This window comes from Eschrichtius robustus, chromosome 4, assembly GCF_028021215.1.
Source record: "Eschrichtius robustus isolate mEscRob2 chromosome 4, mEscRob2.pri, whole genome shotgun sequence".
Classification (NCBI taxonomy): Eukaryota; Metazoa; Chordata; class Mammalia; order Artiodactyla; family Eschrichtiidae; genus Eschrichtius; species Eschrichtius robustus.
The window spans coordinates 83,760,777-83,784,374 of NC_090827.1; the positions used below are offsets into that span (position 1 = coordinate 83,760,777).

The window sequence follows — 23,598 nt, forward strand, 5'->3', positions numbered from 1 at the left end:
GATAGAAATCCCAGAAATAAACCCTTGCCTATACAATCAAATGATTTTCAACTGGAGAGCCAAGACCATTCAATGGGGAAAGGACAGTCTGTCTCTTCAACAAATGGTGCTGAGGTAACTAGATATCCACATGCAAAAGAATGAAGTTAGACCTTTATCTAACACCATATACAAAAAATAATTCAAAATGTACCTATACATAAGACCTCAAATTATAAAACTCTTAGAAGAAAACATAGGGCAAAAGATTCATAGCACTGGGTTTGGCAATGATTTCTTGGATATGACACCAAAGGCACAGGCAACCAAAGAAAAAAGAGACAAACTGAACTTGATGAAAAATTTAAAATTTTGTGGATCAAAAGACACTATGAACAGAGTAAAAAGGCAACCCACAGAGTGAGAGAAAATATTTGAAAATCATATATCTGATAAGGGATTAAAATCCAGAATAGAAAGAGAACTCCTAAAACTCAATAATAAAAAAAAAAAACATGATTCAAAACTGGGCAAGGGACTTCTGTAGATATTTCTCCAAAGATATATAAATGACTAATAAGCACATGTAAATATGTTCCACATCACTAAACATTAGGTAAATGCAAATCAAAATTACAGTGAAATTTCACCCCATATATATCACAATGAGACATCACTTCACATCCATTAGGATGACAAATAAATAAATAAATAAACAAACAAATAAATAAATAACCAACAGTGTTGGTGAGGATGTAGAGAAATTGGAATCCTTTTGCACTGTTGGTGGGAATGTAAAATGGTACAGCTGTTGTGGAAAACAGTATGGCAGTTTCACAAAAAGTTAGAAATAGAATTACCATATGATCCAGCAATTCCACTTCTAGATATCTAACCAAAAGAATTAAAAGCAGAGTCTCAAAGAGATGTTTATGAACCCACGTTCATAGCAACATTATTTACAAGAGCTGAATCTTAGAAGTAACCCAAGTGTCTATTGATGGATGAATGGATAAGCAAAATGTGTTATATACATACAATGATTTATGATTCAGCCTTATAAAGGAAGGAAATTCTGATATATGCTACAACAGGGATGAACCCTGAGGACATTAAGCCAAGTCAAATAAGCCAATCACAAAAAGACAAATACTATATGACTCCACTTATATGAAGTTCTTATAATAGAGATGGAAAGTAGAATGATGGTTTCCAGTTGTTGGGGGAGAAGCTACGGGGAGTTACTGTATAACTGATATAGAGTTCCAACTTTCTTCATTGAAGTATTACATGAAGTTTGGTTTGCAAACAGTGATTCTACTGAGTGCATTTTTAATCATTGGAAATCACAAACTTGGCTCACTAAATGCATGAAAAATCAACTTCATGAAATATTTCCCATCCCAACATTCCTGATACTATGTCCATTAGCATATATGATCATAAGCATTCCATCATTCCTTTTTTTTTAAAATTTATTTATTTATTTATTTATGGCTGTGTTGGGTCTTCGTTTCTGTGCGAGGGCTTTCTCTAGTTGTGGCAAGAGGGGGCCACTCTTCATCGCGGTGCGCGGGCCTCTCACTATCGCGGCCTCTCTTGTTGTGGAGCACAGGCTCCAGACGCGCAGGCTCAGTAGTTGTGGCTCACGGGCCCAGTTGCTCCGCGGCATGTGGGATCTTCCCAGACCAGGGCTCGAACCCGTGTCCCCTGCATTGGCAGGCAGATTCTCAACCACTGCTCCACCAGGGAAGCCCCATCATTCCTTTTAAGAACATTAAGAACATTAAATTTATAAGAAGAGAAAATATTAATAAAAAATATATAAAAAGCATGAAGTTAGAACACAGCATACATAACTTGAAGATTATCTTACTGTCAAAGATCCCAACTTTTAAACTGTCCTTGCGTTCATTCATAGTAGCTAAAATGGTAGGAACCTGTCTATTCTAACCAAAGTAAGCAGTTTCTACGTGTCTTTAGTAATGCCATGCTCCTGGACTTCAGCTTTTCCCTAGTGTTTTAGTTATATTATCATCTTCCAAGTTTTTCAAGATACACAAGGATATACAGCATTACCCACAAGTGCCCTACCCACACACTCTTGCCTACATTCAGCCCCACCCCAATGGCCTCCTTGCCTATAGTTATCTGCAATCACTCCAAGAGCACCTGTGGCTTTAGCATTTTGGAAACAGAAAATTAGAGCCTGATTCATTTCTTCTCAATTACTTCCTCTGTGTCTTTATAGTGTCCTAAGTTTGTAATCATCATTCCTGAAGTTCAGACTATGTTTCAGGCATTGTTCTAGATGTTGGAGAAACAAGAACAAATAGCACACTGTTTTTTCCTAAAAGGAACTGACAGTCTGGACTGTATAAGCCAATACATACCATGCAGAGTATGGGCAGGATACTATGGGGGCATGAATCAGGGCATAACTAATTATACCAGTGGAGTCTAGAAAAGACTTCATTAAGATGGCACTGCTTGAGGCAAGCACTGAAAGAGAAGAAGTTCATATAGTCAGAGAAGAAGACTAGAGGCCAGAGAAAAGAGAGGCAGGAATCAGGCACTCAAAACATTGAAGCAACATGAATAAAAATATGGAGGCTTTAAACAACATGGTACATATTGGAAGAACCAAGGGCTTTGACTTGGGTCGTGAAGAAGTCATAGTGACATACAACTTTAGAGAGAGAATAAAAGAGCCAGTTCACAGAAGGTCTTATATTTCATACTAAGGAGTAAAAATTGTAGTACATATAATTTGCATAATTATGATGTGCCAGGTTCTATTCTAGACTCTACTTGCAAAGTCATTTTTATTTCATTTTAAGCATGAGGAAACTGAAGCACAGAGTGCTTTAGTAACTTGCCCAAGGTCACACAGCCAGAAAGTGAGGGAGCCAGGGAGTCTGACACAATAAATTGGGCTCATAGCCATCAGGGTGACTCCCTTCAGCAGTGTGTGCTTTATTCCACTGAAAATGATGACCATTAAAGGGGTTTAAGTAGAAGAATAACATGACTATTTTAGTAGTAGAAATGAGGTGGGATTAAAATTGAGACAGAAGGCAGTAAAGGAGGAGAAAATGAAATGCAGAGAAATTATATTAAGGCGGTAAAGGCTATAATACTCAGAGAACAATTAAGTGAAGGAGGATATATCAGTTAGCTTTCGTTGCATAATTAACCACACAAAATTTAGTGGCTTAAAATAACAAGCATTTACTTAAATCATAAACTGATGGATTAGCTAGGGCCAGGAAAGTTTGGAAGGACCTTGCTCATGTGTCTCAGTGAACTGAGCTGTAAGAGAGCTCACAGCACATAGCACACGGCGGATCAGCTGTAAGATAGCTCTGCTGATCTTGGCTGGGTTCTCCTACATGTCTGGGGCCTCAGCTGGGATGAATCAATTGATTCATGGTGCATGGTCTTTTGTCCTTCAGCAGGCTAGCCCAGGTCTGTTCTCATGGTGGCAGAACAGAGGTATAGGCGGTGTAGGTGAGAATAGCAGAAATGTGCAAGGTTGCTTGACACCTAGGCTTGGAAATAGCACATCTATTAATCAATTAAGTTACAAAGCGTTTCTCCAAAGATTTACAAGGCCTACTCAAATTCAAAGAGAGAAGTAGATCCATCTCTTGATGGGAGGAGCTAAAGTCACATTGTAAATGGTGGGGAACCTAGAGGGCAGATAATTTTCACCATCTAAAAAAATCTAATTAATGGGAGACAGCAAAAGAAAACATCGGTGATGACTCCCTGGTTTCTTGCCTAAGAATCTGAGGGGATGATGGTGCCATTTACAGAGATGGGGCCAAAAGGGCCCCTCACTGGTGGGTTTTCCCCAGAAAGTGAATAAAAGTTTCCAAGCATGTTTTTCCCAGTGGTGTGAACCAGAAATCTACACAAATAACATAGCAATAGCAACTGAAAGAATGTGGTAGAAATACTCAGCTTAAGACTCAATTAAAAGAAAAAGTTGTTACTGAAAAACTATACATTGTACGATACGACAGTGGAATCTACTGAACTTTTATAACAAACACTGACAGAATGTATGAAAACAAGCTGTGATTTCCTTTGAGGTCTAAAGTCATATAAAGTCCTGCTCACATCTGCCAAATCGATCTTCCTGTGGGAATTCACCACAATGAAACCATTGTCAAGGACGTAACATATCAAAAAATAGGCTTTATATTCACTGAACTCTATGTTTAAACCAAGTTAAATGCCCTTCTAGGGATAGGAAAATTTCAAGTGTGCTATTACAAAAAATAGCAGAGTGGGTCGTAAGAAAGAAAATCTTTGGGATCAGTAGATATGACTGAGCACATTCATTGTCACAAGCTAGGACACACTACACGGCATGACAGAAAGTCAAAGTAGTCGTCATGGCTCACCAACATGCATTTTTTGCTTAGTTCAAAGGAGACTGTCATACTATCAATGGCTTTTTATAAATGAGCTTCACTTTTTTAATCCAACCTGCTTCTAATTCCTGACTCCGGTGTTTAGTGCAAGTTTCCCATGAGCAAATAAACTCAGTTTTTTTCACTCTGCTATTTAAGGCTTTTCCCCAGCCTGCCCCATGCCATGTCTTGACTCAGATTCTCAGTCTTCTCTTAAATTCAGCCAATGCTGGTGTCCAGATGAACTATGTGCTATCCACAAACATGGCCTGTCCTCTTTGGTTTCTTTGCCCTCACTCACCTCTTTACTCTCTGCTGTGCTGCTTCCTTTTTGTCTTGGCTCGTCCAAAATCTTATTTGAACTTTAAGTCATGACTTCAGCACCACAGATTCCAGCAGCTTATTATGATTTTTCCGTTTCCTGGACTTCCAGACCACATTGTACCTCACTCTTTGTCTACCCTGGACACTCTGCCTTCTACTAAAATTTTTATTTGTTGCCAGGGACAGGGGGTGGGAGATGGGGGGAAAAGGTGAAGGTGGTCAAAGGGTACAAACTTCCAGTTATAACATGAACAAGTTCTGGGGATGCAATGTACAGCATGGTGACTATAGTTAACCATCCTCTATTGTATATTTGAAAATTACTGAGAGTAGATTTTAAAAGTTCTCCCCACACACACCCAAATTTTACCTGTGTGTGGGGACAGATGTGTTAACAAACCTTATTGTGGCATCATTTTGCAATATATACACGTATCTAATCATTACATTGTGCACTCTAAGCCTACACAATGCTATATGTCAATTACATCTCCATAAAGCTGGGGAAAACATTTTTAATAAAAAATAAATACAAAATAAAAGTTTTTATTTGTTTCATCTTTAACTTCCTAGTACCTTTCCTGAGGGCACATGAATTTACTCTTTTTCAAGATGGATTTGCCAAGAAAGTGAGGAGTGAGGTTAGAGCTTTCTCTCTGCCAACAACACAGTTCGGTTTTTATGTGCTTCAAATAATGGTCTACAGACTTCCACAGAATATATAATTTGAAGAAAAAGTTCTGTAAATGCTTTAAGTGTTTGAAAATTACTGTTTATTTGTTTTTGCATCTCTTGCTATTTCTAATGCAACCCCTTTCCCCTGGTGGTGGGTAGAAATCTATATGAGCTAAAATTAGCATAACGAATAACATTGTTCACTACCTGCCAGAAGGTGACAAGAAAGGGATATCAAGTATGAGACAGTCATATCCAATTGGCATATATTATTGATAACTGCAAAATCATTTGCTAAAAAAAATAAAAGTGGCAAGCCAGCAGAAAAATAAGTACTGTTAAAGAAGGTAATTGCCAGTTATGGGTTCAATCTGGATCACAAAGCATGATCAGAACTTTCTAAAATGATAACTTCTTAAAATAAATAGCAAACTGAGATGTGAGCAAGTATTAAATTGTAGTGTGTATTCACCCCTTAACTCCTTAGCTAAACAAACAACCATAATTATATGGTACAATCTTATACCATTTTAGGCCTCTATCTTTGAGTTACCCACTACGGTAGACAAAATAATGTGCCCCTAAAGATGTCCATATCCTAGTCTCCAGGACCTGTGAACATTACATTACATGGCAAGAGAGAGTTAAAGTTGCAGATGGAATTAAGGTTGTTAATCAGCTGAAGTTAAAGTAAGGAAATTATCCTGGATTATCCAGCTGGGCTCAATGTAATTAATCATGACAGTCCCTTAAATGTGGAAGAGCAAAGCAGAAGAGTGAGAGCCAGAAAGATGGCATCATGAGAAAGACTTTGCTGGCTTTGGAGATTAAAGGGGGCCACGAGCCAAGGAATCCAGGAAACGTCTAGAAGCTGGAAAAGGCAAGAAAGCGGATTCTCCCTTGGAACAGCCAGGAAATAAGGCAGTCCTGCTGACATGTTAATTTTAGCCCAATGAGGCCCACTGAAAACCTCTGACTCCCAGAACGATAAGGTAATAAATGTGTGCTCCTTGAAGCTATTAAGTTCGTGGTAATTTTTACAGCAGCAACAGGAAACTAATACACAGAGAAAAATCGTTCCAGCTTTCCCCAGATGCCAAGAAACTTCTCCCTCCTGGTCAAATATCTTTCCTATTTCAATCACCTATCGGTACTCCCAAACTATCTTTATTTGTAAGATGATAATTTTCAATTGATAAGATAGTGATGTTTTCTATAAATTACTTTGTCAAAACAATTACTAGAAAAGATATTAGCGAAGACTTAATGAATATTTAAATACTGATTATACAGCTATTTTAATTAATGTCATTCAGACATAATTTAGAAGCAAGATATATTTTTAAATCCTCAAATAGCACATAATAATGAGCTATATTTTATTTTTGAGAAGACAAACGTTGTTTGTGTTGTGAGTTGATCTCTTCTTTAAGAACAAACTACTTAACAAAATTAGGCATTTTTTGTTTGATCTACCAATAATAGGTATATAAGTGAAGCACAGAGAATGAGGAGAATAAAGGTGATATCTCACTTCTAACACAATTTCATCAAAATGGTAAAAATGTGTTTAAATTAAGCCTGGGAAGGTCCAACACAATTGGGAATTGAAGAACTCACATAATGTTCATGGGTATATGGATTGCTTCTGTTTCAAAAATGCTTTCATTTCAGTACCAATTAGAAAATGTGAGACTCATTTTATCTAAACAACAACAAAATCATCACCAGATAAGATTTGGCAATGCTGTGACTCCCCCTAAACCTCAGTTTTTTCTTATGATTTTACCAGTCTATTCCCCACACAGGTTAGTTCTAAGGATCACATTAGATAATGTATTTAAAGCAGATTGTAACCTACCAAATTACTTTTTTCCCCTCAGTTCCTACTATAAGTCAAACACCAAGCTAGGCAGACAAACAACAATTAGACAATAACTTCAACAATTAATGTACAATGTAAGACACAGAATGCTATGAGGAGTCATGGTTAATACAAACTGGAAGGGGGATGGCGAGGTACCTCCAGCCCTAGGGAATCCGACTGCCTACTGTGTGCCAGGCACTATGCATGTTAAATTTTTTATACACATTATACCATTTAACCCTCACAATAATCCGACAAGGTAGTGCTATTGTTTTTCCCTTTTTACTGATGAGAAAGATAAGGCTTAGGTTAATTAACTTCTCCAAAGCCTGTGGAAAATAAGGGATAAAGCCAAAGCTCATTCAGTTAACAAATGATTATTGAGCACCTACTGTGTGAGAGGCGTGATCCAGATGCTGAGATTACAGTAGTGAAGACAGCAGATAAAAATACCTACCATCAAGAAAATTATACTCTAGGGAGGGAAACAGAAAACAAAGAAAATAAAAATTCAGTATATTTTGTATACATACACACACACACACACACACACACACAGTTTAGCAGATAGAAATAAATGAAACACGGAAGTGAAACAGAAGGTGGTAGAGACTGAAATTTTAAGTAAGATGTTCAGGAAGGCCCTCTTGTTGAACATGGTAAGTTTGACGTGCTTGTTAGGCATAGAGATGTATTTGTCAAGCAGGCAGAGAATACATGAGAGAAGGCAACGTTTGAGTAATTGCTTAAAAATAGTGATGGAGTTGGACGAGCAGATATCTAAGGGGAAGGCATGTAAGGAAGAACAAATAGCAAGTAGAAAGGTCCTGAGATGGGGGCTGATGTGGCTGAAGCTGAGGGAGAGAAGGGAAGAGCAGAAGATGAGATCTGGATGTAATGGTGGAGGGGGCAGATCACACAGGACCTTGTAGTTCATAGTCAGGTCTTTGGTGTTTGCTCCAGATAGGAAAATGGGGTTTTGATCAGAGAAGGATATGTTTTAACAGGATTGCTTTGGCTACTATGCTGAGAACAATCTGAAGAGAGGAAGCAGGGAGACTGGTTAGAAGATGTTTTCAATAATTCAGACAGCAGGAGGTGCTTTGTACAAGTGTGATAACAGTAGAAGAGTGGCAAGTTGTCAGATTCTCAATATATTTGAAAGTAGAGCCAACAGGATTTGCAGATGGATTGAATATGGGGGTGTAAGGGAAAGAGAGGAGACAAAAATGACAGCAAGATTTGAAGCTGGAGCAACCAGAAAGGTAAATAGCCATTAATATTTGGGAGGAAGAGGCTTGGTGGTAAATACCAGGGGCTTAGACTTGGATATTGTATGACTGATATTCTTATCAGACGTTCAAATCACCTAGAAATTGTCAAGTAGTTAGTTGGATATATAGGACTAGAGTTTAGGGAAAAGACTCTGGGCATGGAGAAATAAATCTGGAAGCCATCTAATTTAATATAAATTAACATATGAACTTAATTCCAGATCTGTTTGATTCTCAAACCTAGGTCCTATTTGTTGGGAGCAATTCTCCATTGCATTTCTGCATGTCTCACGTTATCTTTTCAAGGATGTTTATACAATAAACATCCTCAGAGACTAAAAGAGTGTCTCTCTCCAGGTTTAAGGACAGATTTGTTTCCTGATAAAGATACTTAAGGTAATGTCTCCTTTGGAAGCAAAGAATAGACAGACTGGCTCGCAGCTTGCAACCCCCTTATAAAACTGGTTTCCTGGGACTTCCATGGTGGTCTAGTGGTGAAGAATCTGTCTTACAATGCAGGGGACGTGGGTTCGATTCCTGGTGAGGGAATCAAGATCCCACATGCTGCGGGGCAACTAAGCTGGCGCGCCACAACTACTGAGCTTGCACGCCTCAACTAGAGAGCCTGTGTGCTGCAAACTACAGAGCCTACGCACTCTGGAACCCGCGCACCACAACTACAGAGCCCACGCGCCCTGGAGCCCACGCGCCACAACTAGAGAGAGAAGCCCACACGCCACAACTAGAGAGAGAAGCCCATGCACCACAACGAAGAGCCCACGCGCTGCAACTAAGACCCGATGAGGCCAAAACTAAATTAAATAAATAAATAAATAAATCTTTAAAAAAAAAACTGGTTTCCTAAGCTCAGCTGTGACCTACATCCAGTATGTTTGCAAGGTCCACCAGGATCCACTCTGCATCGCCCCCATGACATGAGGGGAGAGCAAAGGGGAAGCTCGTGCTGCCTGATGTCTCATGAGTGATAAACATCTCAATCCACTTAAGCTCACTGTTTCCTTACCAACCACATTTATGGAAATGTGGGAAGTCGATCTAGCAGCTGAAGTAGTAGCTGAAGCTTAGGAACTGTCTGATCACTTAACTACTATTGAAGAGGAACCACTGAAAATTTCGTAACAAGGGAAGAGGTGTGATTTGACTTGAAGTTTGAATTAAAATCCCTCTGATATCAGAGGGAAAGTGGTCCTGGAGAAGAAGAAACAAGAGTGGAAGAAGTTACATCAGTCAGGCTGCTGTTGCAGCAATCCCCACAAGAATAAAAAAGGCCCAACAGAGGGGTTAACCAAGGGACTGAAAGAAGGAGGCAGACACAAGAGATATTTAGGAGCTAAAATCAATTGGCCTTCAAGCTATATCTTTACAACATTAAGTCAGAAAATTTCAAGTGTAAGTATGAAAGTAATTGGGAGTCACTTTCTTACATAAGAAGAACGTAGTCAGGCACAGTTGCCACATGCCCGTCAGAACTCCAGGTTGACTTCTCCACGTAGTTTTTCTCTTTTTCATGGTCTCAAGCAGCAGCCTTGAGCATTGGATCCTCAAACAGCAATACCCATAACAGGAAAGAAGGGGAGACCTCCATTGTACAGGCATCTCTGTTTTTTAATCAGAGAGGAAAATCTTTCCTAGAATCCCATTAATCAGATTGGGCCAAATGCCCATGCCTTCAATGCAAGGAAAGTTGAGAGAACAAAATCTGGCTCTTTCAGCCTCTATAGTGGGAGGTAGGTTCTAACAATAGTGAAGAGAAGGTTGGAATTGGCTGTTGGAGAGACAACCAATAGTGTCTCCCAGAGGATCTAATTAGATGTGGAAGCTGAGAAAGAAGGAGAACTCTAAATGATTGCTTAGACACCTGGCTTAGACTATTGTCTGGATGGTACTGTCATTCATGGACGAAGCAATGCGAGAGAAACAGGTTTGGGGTAGGGAGTGATGCGATATCTTTGAACACATTTGAATTTCTAGTTGGAAAGCCCAGAGCTCAGTTTCATAGGGGTCTAGAGCTCAAGACTGAGAGCTAAGCTAGAGTTATATAAGTTTGGGACAATATAACTGAAGTCACAGAGCAAAAGTGTCCAGACACAGTGTGATTACAGAGAGGGTCAAAGAGGGAATCTTGGAAAGAGAGGCCCATTTGACAGACTGAAAAGGAAAGTCCATGAAAGTAAAAAGAAAAGAGGAGAGAGCAATATTTTAAGATGGAAGAGAGGCCAATGGTACTAAATGCTTCCCAGAGATCAAATAAGAAGATGAAGAATGCCTATCAGTTTTAGCCATGTTGGCATGGTGACCATTGCCAAGTAAGATAAATATATAGGGAATTCGTTATAGACAAGTGATTTTTTTTTTTTGGCTATCTATTAGGCTCTTTATTTTTTTATGAGGGCAATGCAAGCCCATGGGGAGAGAGCTGGAAAACAGGGGGGTAAGAGTGATCTATAATGGCTATACAATTGTAATATACAACTGTCAGGAAGTGTCTATGCCTTGGATCTTTATAGAACCAGCACAGCCACCTACCAAGCGTCCAGGATGGTCAATAAACCTCCCTCTATCTCCCCAACATATAAAATATTGGGGGCTACTGTTCCAATTCCACCCCTTGCTTATCATCACTATTCTATATGCTGAAGAATACATTTTCTTTATCAAGGTTAATTTTCTTTACTAATTTGCTTCAGTTCACTACTCACAAAAATGGGCAAAAATTCAGTGTAAAGAATATGCTATCCAAATAAAAGCCTGATTTCTATGGCAGTGATCTGAGATAGAGTTCCAGTTTGCATGGAAGAGTTGCTATTTTTAAAAAATCCTAAAATTTTACATCACTCTATTTTGTGTTTTTCTTTTTCAGTTCTCTGGTAAATCTCTTAAATATTATAAATGAAAGTAGTTAAGTTTTATATAGGAGTAAATATAAATTTCTGTAAATTTCAGCTTTTTAATAGTCCTTACTATATGTTACTGCTATGCTATAGAAGGTCAGCCAGAGCGACCTGCTATTCATAAAGAACAACTGGAAAAAACAAAAACCACAGTTTATAAGAAAATCAGCACAGCCTGTCCTATACCAGGTTCCATCATGCCATCTTGTGTCTAAGTGTAGCATAGCAGCTCCAACTTTAAATTGAAATATTCAGTACAACACGGTGAACATCGCACACTCTCTATGGGCCAGGTGCTAGGCTCGGCGCTGAGTCCACAGTTGTGGACAAGACCTACAAGGTCCCTATCCTCATGGAGATTATTTAGGACTTACTTTAATTATTACAGAAGTTTACATTCCATTTGAAAACTTCTGCATGAAGATTTAGCATTTCATTATACGGTACAAATAGTTTTATCAGCTAAAAAATATTGCCACTAATTTCTTTAGTCTACAATCTTAAATTATTGATTCAGCTTGCCCATAAACTTTTCTCCTTAACTTCTAGTGGTAAAAATTTCATAATCCATTGATTTAGTTTTATAGCTACTATTTACAAAGATATAATCTTCAATAAAATGATGCTGTGATGTTTAACTCTAAAGCTCTTATTTAAAGCTCTTATTTAATCTTAGTGTTAGTTGTCATTGAGAAGCCTCTGAGGCTATAATTTCATAGTTTATGATCCCAGGAAAATTTTCCTTATTAAATTATAGACAAGAGACAGTGCTTTACTCTATGTTATTAAAATTGAAATTAAAATTGAAATTCCCTAAATCTAATTATACATTCTTACATTCTGCATTTTTATGAATCTTATCTAAAGAAATCTTCTGAAAATCTCAGAGCTGACATAAATTTCTTAAATTTTACTTAGTTTTTGTGGGTTTTGAAAACAAAAGTTCTTGTTTTAATTTAAAGGAGCAGAAACTTAATTGTGATGGCTTACAGATAGATGACAATACGGCCCAGAATGAAACTTTCTATAATAAAAGCAGATATGATAAGATATAAACCATAGTAGGCAGATCTTAAGAGAATTTGATTTCAGTGAAACATTTAAATCAGTAATCATCCATTCTAGCATTCTACCTTTTACACATAGACTATTGTTTCACCCTTAACAATTATCAGGAGGTTGTCCCCTCATTCCTAAGTGTGAGGACCACTGTGTATTTCTCATTTACTCAATTGCCCAACCCCTTTTATTCTTACTATAAGAGTATTCTCTTATTCTTCCTCAGTGTTTGGAGGTTGGGGGACCTCTAGTTAAGGTTAGTCTTATGCATGGTGACTTTAACCCCTCCTGCAAGTATATCAAACCCCAAACAACCCTAAATAAACCTAAAATCTAATTTAAAACAAAGAGCCTGCTCTGCAAAGGTAGCTTCAAGTCAAGTTTCCCAGTCTCTCTTTACAACAAAATGACTGACTCAAAACCCCACTTACATTAAAAATCTAAATCCCCCATTTGCCTTCTCAGACTATGTATCATATTTCTTTTTAAAAATGGATGATATGAGCATTTTCCACTTTGCCCTGGGAATGCTTTGCCTCATTTTATCATATATTCAAATATCTGGCTAAAATTATGAATGAAAGCTTATGAAATTTTAGGGCAGCTTTCACTGCCTGCCTTGCCCATGGAGACCAGAGTCATGAGCCAAGGTCCCTGATCTGACAAACATTCACTCCTGCAGGATGCAAAAGGTAAGGCAACATCTTTGCTTGGGAGTCAAGAAGCCCACCTCAGCAGATATATCCAACATCTGTGAGAGCTCTGCCAACATGTTCGAGTGTGGAAGGATCCGCATATTACTGAATTCTTTCTTCAATGCATTACAACAGATGTGTATCAGTTAGCAACTGCTATAACAATAATGTAAAATAAGCCACCGCCAAGCACAGTCACAATAGAGTGTGGATCTAAGGAGAGATAGAGGATTGAAGCCATTTTTGCAACCAGTATGCTACAAGATGTCTAGTAATGCAATGATGACTATAAAATGATCTCCTTTCTAAATCAAATCTGACCTTCCTTTTGCTTTTATTATACCTCTGAACAAGGAAAACTAAAACACACATTTATGCACACACACAAACTTTCTGGGTGCCCCCTACCAACAGTCATGAGCTCACTCACACCCATCCCCACCTCTATAGTTGCTACTTATAGCAAAGGGTCTTTCAAGATTTAGACTCACTTTTCATGTGAGGGGTTACAAATGTTTTCATGTAATGGGACACACGGAGAAAGATCAAATATGTACAGCACACTGAAGTAAACTAAAGGAGTTTTGAGGGCATCTATGTCAGGCTAGTGGAAAATTTTATTAATTTCTTCATATTACATAAGTCAGACAAAAAAATGAACTATAAAGTATTAAGAAAGATATTAAATTTTAACTGGTATAAAACTTCTAAATTAAATCTTTTTATTTTTATTTTCTGAGAAATTTGAACTTGATTCCATGAACATAACATTTTTTTTTCTACCAAGTTTTATGCTTGACATGGCAATATGTAATTCTTGATAATGATTTTTCAATGAAGTCTCTGAAAGTTTAATAGTCACTTTTGTAGGAAGCAAATAGGTTGTAACAACCGGCAGAAGAAAATTTATTGTTTTTTCACTAGCCACAGCAACTTACTTTTCAGAATTAGACAGAATTTGGGTAATAAGAATTCATTAAATTGTGTTTCAAGGATCCAACCATTCTTTAAATCCAGCTGAGATGGAGTCAGAGGGATCTGATTCACCCTTCTGACTTAAACAACTAAAAGGCTGGACAAAATATGAATGAAACAACATCTCTCAAGACACAAAACATCAGGCAATGAAGGACAGGTATCCCTGAGTGATGAGAAACAAAAAAGGTGAGTCCTACAATTGTCCCAGGTTAATGTCTAGAGAAAGTTTCCACACTGTAGCATAGGGAAAGGAAATGCAGGCAGAGACCCATGGTGTCTCTGTGTTGAGAGATGAGAATCCAGGGAAGCCATGGTAGCTAGAGTTTGCAAGGCAGAGTACCACAGAGAAGCAAGATGCACACAGAGAGAACTCTAAAGATCTGAAGAGTGTTCCCCTGGAGTATTCAGTTGAGTACTGATCAGCAAACACAGCTAAGGAAACTATCTGAGGCTGAGAGAACCACCTGAAAAGATTAGAGGAAACAGTGTCAGAGGCACTCATAGAGACAGACATAGTTCCTGTTCCCACAATTAGAATAAAACATACCAATCAATCAATTGAAAGAGATCTAGAAATAACACAAATAATAAACTTAGTAGACAAGGACCTTAAAAAGTTAACTATATTCTATATGTTCAAGAAGCTAAAGAAAAGATTGAAGATGTTAAGTAGAAACATGGACAATAAAAAAAAACTCCCATCAAATTTTTAGAGATAAAAACTACAGTGTTTGAGATGGAAAATACCCTGTATTTTAGTAGGTCACAAAACATGTCTTAACAAATTTAAGAAGACTGAAATCACATCAAATATCTTTTCTGACCACAATGGAATGAAACTAGAAATCACAGAAGAAGGAAAATTCACAAATATGTTGAAATTAAACAACACTCTCTTGAATAACAAATAAATCAAACAAGGATGGAACAAAAGCAGTTCTAAGAAGGAAGTTTATAGTGATAAATGCCCACATTAGAAAATAAGAAAAGGGCTCAACCTAACTTTACACCTCAAAGAGTTAGAAAAAGAAAAATAAACCAAACCCAAAGTTATTAGAAGAAGGGAAATAATAAATATTAGAGACAAATAATCAAAAGAGAAAAATAGAAAACTACAGGCCAATACCCCTGATGAACTAAATGCAAAAATCCTCAACAAAATACTAGGAAGCTGAATCCAACAGCATATTAAGAAATCGTACATTATGACAAAGTGGGATTTACCCCTGAGATTCAAGAATGGTGCAACACAGCTCAGTGTTTTGTGACCACCTCGAGGGGTGGGATAGGGAGGGTGGGAAGGAGATGCAAGAGGGAGGAGATATGGGGCTATATGTATATGTATAGCTGATTCACTTTGTTATAAAGCAGAAACTAACACACCATTGTAAAGCAATAATACTCCAATAAAGATGTTAAAAAAAAAAAGAATGGTGCAACATATTCCAATCAATTAACATAATATACCACATTAACAGAATACAGGACAAAAATCACATGATTATCATCATAGATACAGAAAAAGCATTTAACAAAATTCAGCACACCTTTGTGATAAAAATTATCAACAAACAAGGTATAGAAGTTATTTACCTCAATATGACAAAGACCATATATAGTAAGCCCAAAGCTAACATCACAGTAAATGGTGAAAAGCTGAAAGTTTTTCTTCTAAGATCAGAAACAAGGCAAGGATGCCTACTCTTGCCACTTTTAAATGTAATATTAGAAGTCCTAGTGAGAGCAATTAGGCAAGAAAAAGAAATAAAGGGCACCCAGAATGTAAAGAAAGAAGTAAATTATCTCTGTTTGTAGATGACCTAATCCTATATGCAGAAAACTCTAAAGACTCCACAAACAAACTGTTAGGACTAATAAATGAATTCAGTAAAGTTACAGTGTATACAATCAACAGGTAAAAATCAGTTTCATTTCTCTACACTAACAAAGAACTATCCACACAGGGAAATTAAGAAAACAATCCCATTCACAATAGTACCAAAAAGAATAAAGTAATTAGGAATAAACTTAATCAAGCAGATGAAAGACTGAAAACTACAAAACACTGAAAACTACAAAAAACAGATGAAAGAAATTAAAGAATACATAAATAAATGGAAAGACATCCCACGTTAATGGATTGGAAGACTTAATATTGTTAAAATGTCCATACTACCCAAAGCAATCTACAAATTCAATGTTATCCCCATCAAAATCCCAATGGTATTCTTTACAAAAATAGAAAAAAAAACCTATAAGTGATATTAAGCCAGAAAGACCCCAAAGAACAAAAGCAATCTTGAGGAAGAACAACAAAGCTGGAGGCATCACACCTCCCAATTTCAAAATATAATGTGAAACTATAGTAATTAAAACAGTATGGAACTGGCATAAAGATAGACATATAGGCCAATGGAACAGAACAGAGAACCCAAAAATAAACCCAAGTATAAGTGGTCAACTGATCTTTGACAAGAGAGCCAAGAGTACACAATGGAGAAAGAACTGTCTTTTCAACAAATGGTGCTTAGAAAGCTGGATATCCACATGCAAAATCATGAAATGGATACAAAAATCAATTCAAAAAAGATTGAAGACTTAAACATAAGACCTGAATTGTAAAACTCCTAGAAGAAAACATGGGGGAAAAGACTCTTGACATTGGTTTGGCCATGATTTCTTGAAGATAACACCAAAAGCACAGGCAGCAAAGCAAAAATAAATAAGCAACACTACATCAAACCAAAAACCTTCTGCACAGCAAAGGAGACAATCAACAGAATGAAAAGACAACCTACAGAATGGGGGAAAATATTTGCAGACCACATATCTGGTAAGGGGTTAATATCCAAAATATATAAGGAACTCCTACAACTCAACAGCAAAATGACAAATGACTCAAATAATTGGCAAAGGAGTTGAATAGATATTTCTCCAAAGAAGACATAAAAATGACCAAAATGAAAAAGTGCTCAATATCACTAATCATGAGGGACATGCATATCAAAACCACAGTGGCTATCCTGCCACACCAATTAGGATGGCTATTATCCCCTCGACCCCCACAAAGAAGACAACAAATATTGGTGAGGATATAGAGAAATTGGAACCCTTGGACATTGCTGGTAGCTGCTACGGAAAACAGAGTCCTCAAAAAATTAAACAGAACTACCATATGATCCAGCAATTTCACTTCTGGGTATATATCCAAAAGAACTGAAATGAGGATCTCCAAGAGATACCTTCACTCCCATGTTCACTGCAGCACTATTCACAATATTCAAACTATGGAAACAATCTGAATGTTCATCAACAGATGAATGGATAAAAAATAAAATGTGATATACACATACAATGAAATATCATTGAGCCTTAAAATGAAGGAAATTCTGCCATATGAGACAACATGGATGAACTAGAAGTACATTACGCTGTGATTAAGCCAGTCATAGAAGGACAAATAATGCATGATTCTACGTACATGAGGTATCTAAAATAGCCAAACTCATAGAAGCAGAGAATAGATTGTTGGTTGCCAGAAGCTAGGGGCAAGGGAAAATAGAATTTGTTGTTCAATGTATATAAAGTTTCTGTTATGTAAGATGAACAAGTTCTAGAGATCTGCTGTGTAACATAGTGCCTATTACATTAACAATACTGTACTGCACTCTTAAAATTTTTGTTAAGAGGGTAGATCTCATGTTAACTAAAGGCAAGAGGGAGACATATGAACATTTTTGGAGGTGATGGGTATGTTTATTTCCTAGATTATGATGATGATTTCACAGGTATATGCATATGCCCAAATTCATCAACTCGTACACTTTAAACATGTGCAGTTTTTGTATACCAATCATACCTCAATAAATCTGTTTTTTCTTAAACTTTAAACATAAAGATGTGAATAAGTTAAAAGAATGGAAAATATATCCCATTCAAACACTAATCAAAAAAATGTTGGAATGATGATACTAATATCAGACAAAGAAGATTACAGAACAAAGAATATTATTCCAGATAAAGAAGATCCTTTCATAATGATAAAATATTTAATTCATCAAGAGTACATAATAAACCTAAATGTTTATGTACCTAATAACAGAGCATCAGAAGACATGAACCAAACACTGATAAAATGGCAACAAAAAATACGCAAATGTCTGTAATTTCAACACTACTCTCTCATTAATTCATAAAATTAGTAACATAAAATCAGTAAAGATATAGGAAATTTGAACACTCAACCAACTTCACCTTATTTACCTAACAGGGTAATCCACCCCAAAATAGAATTCACATCTTTTTTTCTAATGAACTTGAAAATATACCATATTCTGGGCCACAAAATTCTTAATATATTTTAAAAGAATTAAGTCATACAAAGGATGTTCTTTGAAGAAAAATGAAGTAAAATAAAAAACAGAAAGCTATCTGGAAAATACCCAAATATTTGGAAACTAAGAATACACTTCTAAATAACCTGTGGGTCAAAAAGAAATCAAAAACTAAATTAGAAAGGATTTTCTGCTGAATGAAAATGAAAAGACAAGATATAAAAATTTGTGGGATGCCACTAAAGCAGTTCTAAGAGGGGAAATATACAGCACTACAAGTATATATGAGAAAATAACAAAGGTTGCAAAACAATAATCTTAGTTTCCACTTAAGAAACTAGAAAAAGAAGTGAAAATTCAACCCAAAGTAAGCAGACCTTGGGAAATAGTAAAGATCAGAGTAGAGATCAATGAAATGGAAAACAGAAAGCAATGCAAAACTCAATCAATCCAAAATTTGGTTCTTTGAAGAGATCAATTAAATTAATAAACATCTTACCACGGTGATTAGGGAGAAAAAAAATGAAGATACAATTTACCAATATCAGAAATGAGAGCAGTGAAATCACTAAGGATTGCACAGATAACAATGGAATGTTACAGTGTTATGCCGATAATTTTGGCAACATAAATTTTAAAAATCCTTGAAAGACAAACTGTCAATGCTCACTCAAAAAGTAATCAAGGGCTTCCCTGGTGGCACAGTGGTTGGGAATCTGCCTGCCAATGCAGGGGACACGGGTTCGAGCCCTGGTCCAGGAAGGTCCCACATGCCATGGAGCAACAAAGCCTGTGCGCCACAACTATTGAGCCTGTGCTCTAGAGCCCACAAGGCACAACTACTGAGCCCACCTGCCACAACTACTGAAGCCCGCGTACCTAGAGCCTGTGCTCTGCAACAAGAGAAGCCGCTGCAATGAGAAGCCCGTGCACCACAACGAAGAGTGGCCCCTGCTCCCTGCAGCTAGAGAAAGCCCACACACAGCACGCAGCAACGAAGACACAACGCAGCCAAAAATAAATAAATAAATTTATTAAAAAAAAAAAAAAAGTAATCAGTTGAGGACTCCAGCAAAAGTGGCAGGGTAAGGATATCCAAAAATTTATCCCCCCATAAAAACAAAAAGAAAACTGACAAACTATAAAAATCTACATTTCTGAAAACTGTGAAGACTACTGAAAGTCTTTCAGCAACCTGGGAGGCTTTTTCATGAAAGTTGGAGGACTATCAATAAGAACAGTCAGTTTTGTTTGTTTTAACTTACCCGTATCCCATCCCCTGCTCCCAGAACTATGGTAGCCTTGGGAAAAACAAAAAAAAGTTTACATTCCAAGTACTATAGGGAGAAAAACTGGGCTGGAGCACTTTCAAACCCTCATTCCCCAAAACAGCCATTATTATTTTACCTCTCTCTTTAAGACAGAAGAACTTTGGAAGAAGCCACTGAAAGGCTTGTTTTATTTTGTCTAATTCAGAACTCTTGCCTAGTACTAAAGCCACTCTTGGGGAAAGAGTCATTTGCCAAAAACTATCCAGGCGAATGTTTAGTTGCTTCTGACTGAAAGTCCATGACCATGACAAGAAAAACCATGCCCAAGTCAGCTTTATCTCAGCAATGCAACGTATATTTAATATTCAAAAATCAATCACCATAATTCACCAACAGATTAAAATGGAAAACCACACCATCATTTCAGTAGATGCAGGAAGTGTTTGGTAAAACCTAGCATTCTTGATAAAAAACAAAATAAAACAAAGCAAAACCAAAAACTCTCAGCGATTAGTGAAATGCCTAGTACTATGGCTGGGGCAGGGAAAAGAGAAAATGAGCCTAGAGTCTTTTTGTGTCTGGATTTTTGCTGCTATCATACAATCCCCACCCATTCTACTTCCTTCTTCCTAAAACACAATCTGCTAGTCTTTTACTACACTCACAAAGCTTAAGTGGTTCCCCACTGCTTACAATACAAAGCCCAACTTTTATGCATAGCCTTCCAGATTTCATTTTCTCTAGTTTTTGAAATACATCCTATCTTAGCCACTTGGTAGTCATTCAGAATTCCATATATATGCCTTTTACATTCCTGCCTGCATACCTTTGTGCAAACTATTTCCTGGGCTTACAGTATCCCCCTCTGTATTCATTCTGGCAAAATCCAGCTTTCCCTGATCTACTCCTGACCCAACTTCAGTCTATTCTTTACAGGCATACAGGGTAATTTTTGTTTTACATACAAATCTGATCATGGTATACCCTGCTAAAACCTTTTGTAGCATATAGAAATTGCATAGGTCATAAATTCCAATGTGCCATTTCTTATTTTTCTGTAATATCTCTATATAATATACAGCTTTAATGTAACTTTTACTTAAATCTCTCCCTCAAGCCCCATTCTCATGAGAGCAGGAAACTTAAAACAGTTATCTTTCAGGTTCATTTAATTGTTTTAGTGTTTCCTTAGTCATTTCAAATGTAAATTCTGTCATATCTATCCCTCTTCCCCACCTCTGACTTAGGATGGCATCTAAGGTGGGGAGACTACTGGCATCTACATCAGTGAAGGCATCTGTTATGGGGTCATTTTCTCCTCTCTGACATCCACTTAATGGATAGGTATCTCTTCCTCTGCATTCTGGTCTTCAGTATGTATCCCCATTGGTGTCTGCTGAAACATCTTTTGTCCATCTGTGGGAAGCATGCAGTCTTAGCCGGAGGTAACTCCTGGAGGAGACAGTATGTCTCTCACAAAAGCAAAGCCCTTACCTTGGAATGCACTCTTTTTCCCAGGCCTGAGGAATGTAAAAGAGATTAGCAAAGCTATCTCAAGCCAGGAGACCTCAGGGAACTGAGGGTCCTGGTTGTTCCCTATGGCTGGGGGCTGTGTGTGAGCCTGGTTAAGGGAAGATAATGTTCAAGGATAGTTGTTGTAAACTTGTTGACGTCTGTGGTAGTGACTGAACTGAGACGATAAGCAATTCCATGGGATTATTGTCTAATAATGAGTTCCTCTTCTGTCTATATAAGATTCAGTAAATTCTAAATAAAGTACCTAGCAACCATCAGTTGTCTTGGTCCTTCTGACCCCATACTCACGGTGCTATTCAGTCCCTTACCCCTCTCCGTTGGGACCTGGAAGATCCCCTGCGGTGGCTGGACCGTCGCATCCATCGGCCTCCATCTGCATGATACATGTTGACTGAAGCACTATTTCAGGCTCTGTATCAGCTACCTTCAGCTCCGTGCCAGCTATCAGGATAATAGGGTATGACTGCTGTTTGATGCTTCTCTTTGTGACCTGTAGTAGACCAGGGCTGTCATCAGGCATATTTTCCTGTCACCTACCTAGCTACCTCTACTGTACTGCTCTTATGCCACTGTAAATCTGTCACCTTCCCTGGGTGATAGCCTGTTAAAATTTTCCTACCAAACTCTTCATCTAAAACCTTGGTTCAGAGGATCTTTCTGTTAATCTTATCATTCCTTGGGGCTTTATCTGGAGGACAAGACACAGGTTCTTTCTATGCTCAGGTCATCCCCAAACATAAAGGCATATCTCAATTAGAGTCTCATGACTGAGACTACTTTCCCTTATTAGGATTTGCTGGGTAATGTCTGTATCCCCACAAGACTCTTAGTTCACTGACAGCGAAGACTGTGTGTCTTTTTTCCTCATGCTGGTGTCTGACACATAATCAGTAAATATTTATTGAATGGAAAAATGAGTGACTCAGCATACTTGTCCCTGTCCTTGTCAAAAACAATTTTTTTCTGTTTAGTATTAAATATTTTGCTTTTGATGGCAGTAATTTCTTGCTTTAATCTTATACAAAGCATGGAATATGGGCTGCAAGAGGTGAGAAATACCAACTTGGGAGAAAAGGAAGACAGGACATGAAACAGTGCAATCAAAGCAGAATTAACCATTGTCAGCACTTACAGCAGGGACAGAACTTATTTTTCTAGTTTCAGAAACACATGAAGAAGTAAAACCATTGAGAAAGAATACATTTCACAAATATCCCTCTATGCTCCAATAATATTCCCTGCAAGGCTCCTTTTATTATTTGCAGGTCTTTTTGACTACAGTAGATGCACACTAGATTTTTGTTAGATGATAAATTATAGTACTGGGGTGGTATTTAAAACTGTCTTTGTAAACTAACTCAAAGCTATAGTGCTAAAAAACTGTCCCCTAGTACCAGTTGGTGAGAAATTTTGCTGTTTGAAGTTTTATCTGAGAATGGAACATTCTACTCTTGCCTAAAAAATGTGAGCCCGGGGGGGTTCATTTGATCCAGAGAAGCAGGATGGATTTACAACCCAGGTGCAGAACTTCAGATAAGGAATTTGGGATCATAGCATTACACATTTATCTTAACTTTGTAGTGTCCACGGAAACTTGAGTCTGCCTTTCACCCCATGCTGGTAGTCAGACTGAGTTCCTAACAGAACTCTAAACAGTGTTTCTAACGGGACCTGGTGAGGCCACACGACCCTTCCTTTGAGTGACTACTGCTTTCTTAACAATAACTTCCCCAGCCCTGCTTCCTTCCATCCACCTCATGAACAAAGATCTATGATACTCAGTTCAAAGCAGATTCTGCTTCCTCTACCCCTTTCCTAGAATCTCAGCACAAGTTCGTACCTCGTCAGAATTTCCTTCTAGAGTTTATGCTTACTGAGCCGCTCCAAGATTTGCCTTTCTGCAGCATGTTAAATTTAACTTTGATGAGCTTATTGATAAAAAGCGCTTAGTTGTCATTGTGCTTGCAAAGTAGACATTCAATAGCTTGGGGTAGAGAGACATGAATTCATATTGCTATTATAAGCAGCGACTAAAGTAATGCTTATGTATGAGCACTGTAGTCCTACATGCTAAATCTCATAAACCCAAAGAATCTACCGCCATTCAACCTCTGAGAGATGAAAAACGAACACAGTCGAGGTGATGGCCCAAGAACTTGAGACTCACGTTAAGTAAAGGCTTCCGATCTCGCGCAACTCACAAAGACCTCTGTGCAGCTCACCCCAGCGAGCCAGAGGCGCGCGCATGCGCAGCACCCGCGCGCATGCGCAGC

At 37.7% G+C, this 23,598-nt stretch overlaps 1 long non-coding RNA gene across 1 annotated transcript; it reads right to left on the reverse strand.

Annotated features, from left to right (window-relative positions):
* Window positions 1–1,138: 1,138 nt before the first annotated feature.
* LOC137764190 (uncharacterized) lies at window positions 1,139–23,580 on the reverse strand. Its single transcript, XR_011073932.1, has 3 exons — window positions 23,493–23,580; window positions 21,634–21,815; window positions 1,139–1,744 (listed from the first exon to the last, which is right to left on the reverse strand). It is a non-coding gene; the product is annotated as an uncharacterized lncRNA (long non-coding RNA).
* Between the last annotated feature and the right edge of the window lie 18 nt (window positions 23,581–23,598).